Source organism: Mus caroli, unplaced genomic scaffold, assembly GCF_978045245.1.
Source record: "Mus caroli unplaced genomic scaffold, Mus_caroli_1 scaffold_3, whole genome shotgun sequence".
NCBI classification, from domain to species: Eukaryota; Metazoa; Chordata; class Mammalia; order Rodentia; family Muridae; genus Mus; species Mus caroli.
This window is the reverse complement of record NW_028227258.1, coordinates 13,131,586-13,139,166: the sequence shown is the minus strand read 5'-3', so window position 1 is coordinate 13,139,166 and position 7,581 is coordinate 13,131,586.

Genomic DNA, 7,581 nt, shown 5'->3' with positions numbered 1-7,581 from the left:
CTTTCTAAACCTGTGTTTTATCTTTGCTGCTCCAGACCCAAGCATGGGAGTGGTCCCCGGGACTGCTTCCCTGACTCTTACATGTCCATAGGCTCTTAATTCTGACTTCTCTGCTTCCCCACCATGGCATGGTCCATCCTACACCCCTCTCATGGTGGAATCCCCTCTTTTCTCCCCTGCATTTCTTTTTTCTGGAATCCTAAAGTCCCACCTATTTCACCCAGCCCAAACATTGGCTGCTGGCTCTTTATTGCTCAATCAGAAACAGGGACAGGGACCCTCAGCGACTGAACATGTGGATTCCTGTGTGATTTGGGGAGCTGAAATAAGACAAAGCATTAAAATCAATTCCCAACAAGACAGGTGCTTAACTCACTCAGCCACTTCTGCAGCAGAAGGGTTTAATTCCGTATTTTTCATGGTCGACTTTTAAAATCTCTATGCAGCCACACAAACACATACAATTTCTCTGTAAATCATCAATCCTTAAATTTCAGAATTAATTTTCTAAATTGGAATACAAAGCAATAAGCTGTGTTATATGGGATTTATATGCATACGCCATGATACACATTTGATTTTAACCCTTCCTTCCTCACTGCCTTCCCACACAGACAACATTCCCTCTGCTTTTCAGACACACACATTCCATCATGCTCTCTCCTTTCCTGTCCTTCCTTCCTGCGAGAACTGTCCTCTCCTCTATGAGTTTTCATTATACTTCATGTTTGGCACTTGTACATATGTGTAAGTCTATATTCCAGGCAAGTGGCTGCATTGTCTCAAAGAAAGGGGAGATGGCACCTTGAAGACCATTTATCAATGTTGTTCTCAGGTCTACACACACACCACACACACACACACACACACACACACACACACACACACACACACTTCAGTGAAAGACAGACCAAGCTACAACAAGATGCAAAGAAAAGGGGAGAAGGGCATTGTTGGCTTGTTTAGTATAACAGAATACTTGAGCCTGACTCCACATTCAAGGGCAAGGAAAGGAGTTGGTTTTGTTTGGGTTGTTGTTTAGCTCACACTTCTGGGGTGGTGTGGAATCACAATAAATATATCACAGTAGCAGGAATGTGTGTGGGACAGAACAAGCCCATGGCCAGACAGGAAACCAGAGAGTGACTCAGAGGTCAAGATGATTCTTATAATAACTTGATCTTATGAGAACAAAGTTAGGGTCTCATAGGAACTAACTCTTTCCGACCATGACCACAGCACCTCCACTAATGTAATGATTTGCAATTGAATCCTATCTTTCATAAAAGGTCCCCACCATTTCCCATCACTGCCACACCAAACACTATAATTCCAGAATTTGGGCCCTAGAGTGACAGTTTCAATGTCATCCCTGTCAACAGCTCATCTTAGTCGCTAACTGCTTCCATGGCCCTAGGCAGGCTCACTCCAGTGTGTAAGACACTGAGGTCTCTGCAGCTTTTCCCACCCTTCTGTAAGGCATGCATGTGTTAGCATATGCTTTCTCGATCTCCTCCAGCCTCATTGACCTAAAACAGTATATTTAAGGCTGTCACATATCAAAATACAACATGATATGCATGATACTACATAGCACAGTATGAACAATTGTGGGAAGAAATCTGATCCACTCATAATAAGTGCTACAATATTCAGTCTAGTGTGATCAAGTAGTCCCAACTACCACAGTGCCAAATCCAGGATTTAAGATGAGTAAAAATTGATGACACCCATAGTTATTTCTATATATCAGTGTCTTCATCAGAAATAGAGATGGGTAAACGGAATCTTCAAAGCCTTTAAAATTTTGGTTATTTTGTTAATTTTGTTGTTGTTGTTCTTGTTCTGGGCATTTGGCTTTTGGAGATAGTTCTCAGTGTGTAGCTGTGGCTGCCCTTGAACTCTGTGTGGAACAGGCTGGTTTCAAACTCACAGAGATTCACCTGCCTCTGTCTCCCAAGAGCTGAAATCAAAGGTGCATACCAGCACCTCTGGTGTGTTAACCACACTCTTCCAAAGGTTGTTTATGAGCTCTGTCTCAAAAGATCAAGGCTATTAACGGAAGCTACAGGGAAGCTAAATAAATAGAACCAGGTTCAAATTTACATAAACAATGCAAAGATCTGGATAGTGAGGACTACGTAAGTGTCTTCTCAACTTTTCCTGAAAGAAGTGGACTCCAGGGGAGAGATTGCTGACTCGACATCTTTCCCCCAGGTCTGTCTGCCAGGGAGAGATTGGTGATTTGCCATCTTTCCCCAGGCCTGTCTGCCAGTTTTGTGAAGGCTGCACAGCTGGATACGATGGAGAAAACACAGGGTGCTGCATCTGTGGAGGGTGGAGGGGTGGACTTGGGGTCTGTCTGCCTTCAGAAAAGACTCTCCTGTGTTGTCTGCAGATGTGACTGGCATTGATTTCAGTCTGTTGTAGCTTCCTGCTCTCTTTCGTTCACTCAGAAATGTGTGTTTCTTTGGTGTTTGTTATATGAGAAGCCCATTAGTGTTGAGTTCCAGGCGAGTAGGGTCAATATAAAGGCTGCCTAGACTTTATTTGCTTTCTGTTCCGTTACTCAGTTCTATGCTGCAACATTTAGGTAATGATAATATAGAATGCTAATCTACTGAGCTTTGGCAGTGAACCATGGAAGGGGTGCAGAAGATAGCGCTAGGGAACCCGGATGAACTCACTGAAATAGCAAACTTAGTGTGTGTGTTCGTGAGGGATACTTTAAGAAAATGAGATTCTGTTGCCTTAGGAAGAGAACGATTTTGTAAAGCTTGAGACAGTTTCCCCTCTTGGTATAAATAGATGACGTGCAGTGATCACTGTGTCCTGAGAATACTGTGGCACCTTTGGTCTTGGCTGTAACTTAAGGCCAAAGGGTAAGTTCAAAGGCTGTGCAGAGTAAACCTCACACGATTATTTATTGTGAGCCAGCTTTCTACCCTGCGCTTCTAAGGAAACTACCATGTTTGGAATCTTGAGAGTGAGCCCAGAGGTCACCAAGGACAGCATGCTGTTTACTTGGCAATGGGTTGGTTTCCTTAAGAATCTGGCCTTTTAGTGAAATGCTTGCCTGGGACACTTGGGTTCTTGAATATGATGGACCACGCTGGCTTCACTTCTGCCATCAGGCAAGAGATTTGGGGAGTAAGGGGGAGAGGTGTGTGGACACCAGAGAGAGTGGATCACAGAAAACTTGAATAATACAGTCGCTAGGTTTGTATCCTGGGGGAAGTTATTTAATATTTTGAAAATATTAGTTTTCCTACTTCTGTTAGTACCCAAAGACTAATGCTGCCTTCAACCTTGGTTAGAGAAGCCTCTTCTATTTATTTATTTATTTATTTATTTATTTATTTATTTATTTAGCCACACAAGGTAGTTAATATTGGAACTCAAAATGGATCAAAGTATTGAGAGCCATTGACTGCTGAGTGTTCAACCCTCTATGGGGACCTCTGTATCATTCGCTTTGAGGCTCAGGGAGCATCAATAAAACACATCAGCATGCAAGTGGAACAGATAGAAGTGTGGAAGACTGGGAAGTGCTCGCTCCGCAAAGCATTTTCTGGACATGCCATGATGCTGTGCTTGCAGCAGCTCACAGCAGCTCACAGCAGCTCACAGCAGCTCACAGCAGCTCACAGCAGCTCACAGCAGCTCACAGCAGCTCACAGCAGCTCACAGCAGCTCACAGCAGCTCACAGCAGCTCACAGCAGCTCACAGCAGCTCACAGCAGCTGGTGTTACCTGTACAGGGTGGGGTCTTGAGCTTTTCAACATGAGTAAGGCAGGATCTCCTGGGGGCCCACTCTTCTTGGGGGAACTACAGGCAGTTAATGGATACCGGGAGAGTCTGTTGTTTTCTTCAGTGGTCTAGTTGGGTTGATAAATCCCATAAACCCTTGTAAATAACTCCTCCCCCATGCTCATACAAGCAACCCTAATTAAACTCAGTAGAACACAATAAAAAAAAAGATGTGAAAACAGGAAGGAAATTTGTTTAAAAAAACAAAACAAAACAAAAAAAAAACCCAAAACAAATCAGCAGAAGGAGAAGCGAGTTAGGCCAACAAAGGTGAAAATGACCAAAATTATCACATATATGCATGACATTGCCAAATAGTGTTCTTAAAATATCGGTTTTTCTATATATTAGATGGATACACATGGAAATACTTTATGTGTGTAATGTGCTTGCTGAGCCTTTAACATTCAGTTTTGTAAAATTTATTATTAGCTTGTAAAAAAAATGCTGCAATAATCTATCAAATTTGTAGCTTTAGAGAATCCTTTAGAGAAAAGGATGTTGGTTAAATTTCTTTAAATAAAAAACAGAGGTGGATCTGATACACTGAGTTGTTGATATTAACACATTGTTTCACTATAATTATCATCTGGATATTTTAGTCTTATTCGTAATTAGACTTGCAAATTACAATTAGCAGAGGAAGGTGACAGTCACCAGGAATGACAACCAGAAAGCCTTGAGCTGTGTTCCTCACTGCGTGAAGACTGAGAGTCTGGTGGGATAACAATGGCCATGCTCCCTCTTCTTGTTTGGTGGCTATGCCAAATACCACACTTTGCACAAGAGGCTAATAAGAGTTTGTAGCCTGCAAACTCCATCATAAACCTAAGCTCGAAATGAGTAGAGCTAATATTTGAATCTGTGCGTGTGCATGCACGTGTGTGTGTGCGTGTATGTGTGCATGTGTGCAGGTCAGGCTTCACTTTTTGGTGTTGCTTCTCAGGTGCTGTCTACCTTGGTTTTGAGACAGAGTCTCTCACTGATTGGAACCTGTCAAATTGGAGAGGCTCCCTAGCAAACACGTTTCAGAGGCCCGCCTTTATCTTCTTCCCCAGCTTCAGGCTTGTGAATGCATTCTGCTGTGCTGGCTTTGTAACATGGGTTCCGGAGATGAAACTAAGTCTCCGTGTTTGAAAAACAAGCAACTGAAGCATCTCTCTTTTTCAGTCTGCTTTGCTGTGGTTTAGTTTGAATGACTCCTACCCTCTGTGAAAAAGAGATGACTTTGTGGAACCTGAGCGAGATAAACCAGTTAATCCTTGGACCCGTCATCGCTCCTTATGAAGTTCTGGAGAATAGCCATGTGTGACATAATTAATAGAGTTTTCCCTCACACTTCAAAGGCTGCATATAAAAATGGAGACACAGAGACCATGTGTGGTCCTATTTGCTTCTGTGGCTCCTGGAGTTCACTCAGCCTGTGCTTGACTTGTTTCAGGGACAGGGTTGGGGTGGGGTTGAGGGGGGCAGGGAGAGGTGTAGGGAGAGGGGAAGACTCCATTGGCTCAGAGGCTTGCTAAGTGCACTGCACACTTCTCTGCTGGAGAGTCCAGGAAGGCAGTCTCCTGGCAGTGAGGCTCTTGGTGATGCTGGCACTGCTGATTCTGATGATAAAATCCCAACCTTAATGTGGGACCAGCTGAACCCAGAAGAACAAATGAGCAGAGGGAACTTGCAAGTCCCAAGTTAAACAACAGGACTTGCTCATTTTTGTCATGGAAGTCCCAAATATTAGCTTTGTTTCTTACTGAGTTTCCTGTACAACAACCCTTTACTAATTGCCTGATTCTCCAGTGTCCTAAGATTTGAACCTACGACCTGGACCAACAGTCAGTGTTAACAGGAGATACGAAGCTAGGGCTGCAGAATGGCTTAGTAGTAAATTACTGAACTTTAGCCTAAGCATTAAAAATAGTAAAATAAAATAATATAATGGCATACTCAGATTAAGTGTCTTTGGAGAATGGCATAGTTACCGAATTAAAATGTGCATAACTTTTTCACCCTTACAATGGGTTATTTTTTGATCAGGAGACCTTTCAAGTCTTCAATCAGATATATTTTTGGCTGGTTTTGGTCTTCTAGGTAAGTCCTACCTAATCATGAAAGCCTGTGCACCTTGGACTGACAGGGACCCCAGCTTTCTTTCATGGAGCCTATTTATAGCATGAACCTATGTGCTGGAACATGCAGTGACAATTACCATAGACAGCCTGGCTCTATGCAGGTACCAATGGATGAATGATTCAGATCTGATGTCTACTTTTCCAACACCAACATTTAAGCATCAGGTAAAACCTCTAGAGCCATAACCCAGTTCTTAGGGAAATGTAGGGAGATGTTAATTGAGATTAACTCATTGCCTGACAGAGGAAGAGATTAAAACCAAAGTTAACTTGAGTTATAGAAAACAATTTGGCCAGGGGAGAGTGAATAGATGTTGATACAAACACAGCTCCTGTTTCCTGATTCTTGAGCTCTTTGTATTTACCGGGTAAGAATCTTGTGACTGATGGCCTGTCTGGGTAGCTGGGTGGAAATGAGTCTCCAGGTCTGTTGGGCATGAAGAAGAGGGAAACCAGCACACCCTTACTCCCGAGGCTCAGGCAAAGAGCATCATGATGGAATTAGCTAGAACTGAAAGCAGCGGCCACTGAGACTGTTGGGTGGTTGGAAGTCTCTGGGTTTCAGGACAGAAGACAATGTTGGCTCCGATCTCCTTGTCCTCACAAGGCCATGAAAGAACTATGCCGGAAGCTACTTCCTGTTTCCAAGGATGTGAGAGTACATGGAGATCTGTGAGCAGGGGAGTTTCCTTCAGGGTCTACAATGGGATGTGGAGGCCACTGCTTGGAACCAGAGGCCTCTGCTCTTAGAGAAAGCTTCCTCTTCCAGGGCCTGTGGGACTCCTGTGATTCTGGACCAGCACTGCTGCGCTCCCTAGTTTTGTTGGTTTGTTTTTGTTGTTGTCATTTGTTTTGCTTTGTCAACTTGATACAAACTCCAGTCATCTGAAAGGACAAAACACCAGCTGAGAAAATAGTTCTTCTTCCACAAGAACTGCCTGGAGGCAAGCCTGTGGGGCTGCTTTTTTTGATAAATGATCGATGTGGGAGGGTACAGCCCACGGTGGGTAGTGCTATCCCTTAGGTGGGTGGTTCAGGATCCAATGAGAAAGCAGACTAGATAAACCAAGAGGAGCAGACCAGTAATCAGATTCCTTCATGGGCTCTGCTTCAGTTCCTGCCTCCAGGATTCTTCCCGTGACCCTGGAACATGAGAGTACCTGAAATAAACCCTTTCCTCCTCAAGTAGAAACCCTAAGACACCCTATGAGCGGATAGAGGAAACCAGCTGTCTTCCAGCTCAGAGAACAGCCATTAAAACCAGCCATTAGCACCGCTATAGTGCTGCCAAGGGAGACAGAGAATATAAATAATTAAGAACAGCATCAGTGCATCTTTCTGGATGTGGAGCCGTGGCTTCCCATGTCCAATTTCAGGAAAATAATTACGGAAGAAAGTCTATACTGAAATGTGTACATGTGGTCCAAGGTCCATGTCTATTAAATATGTCAAAGCATGAGGTCAAACACCCAGCTGGTGAGACAAAATTCTCCTGGCTGTGCTGGACTCCGGCTGCAGATCATGCGGCTCTTTGGGAGCTCTGGGGCACTCTTCCCATTAGTGAAAAATTCTCACAAAACCCTGCTTAACTCTAACACTGTTACACCAAAACATTGGTAATTATATTTTGACATATGAATT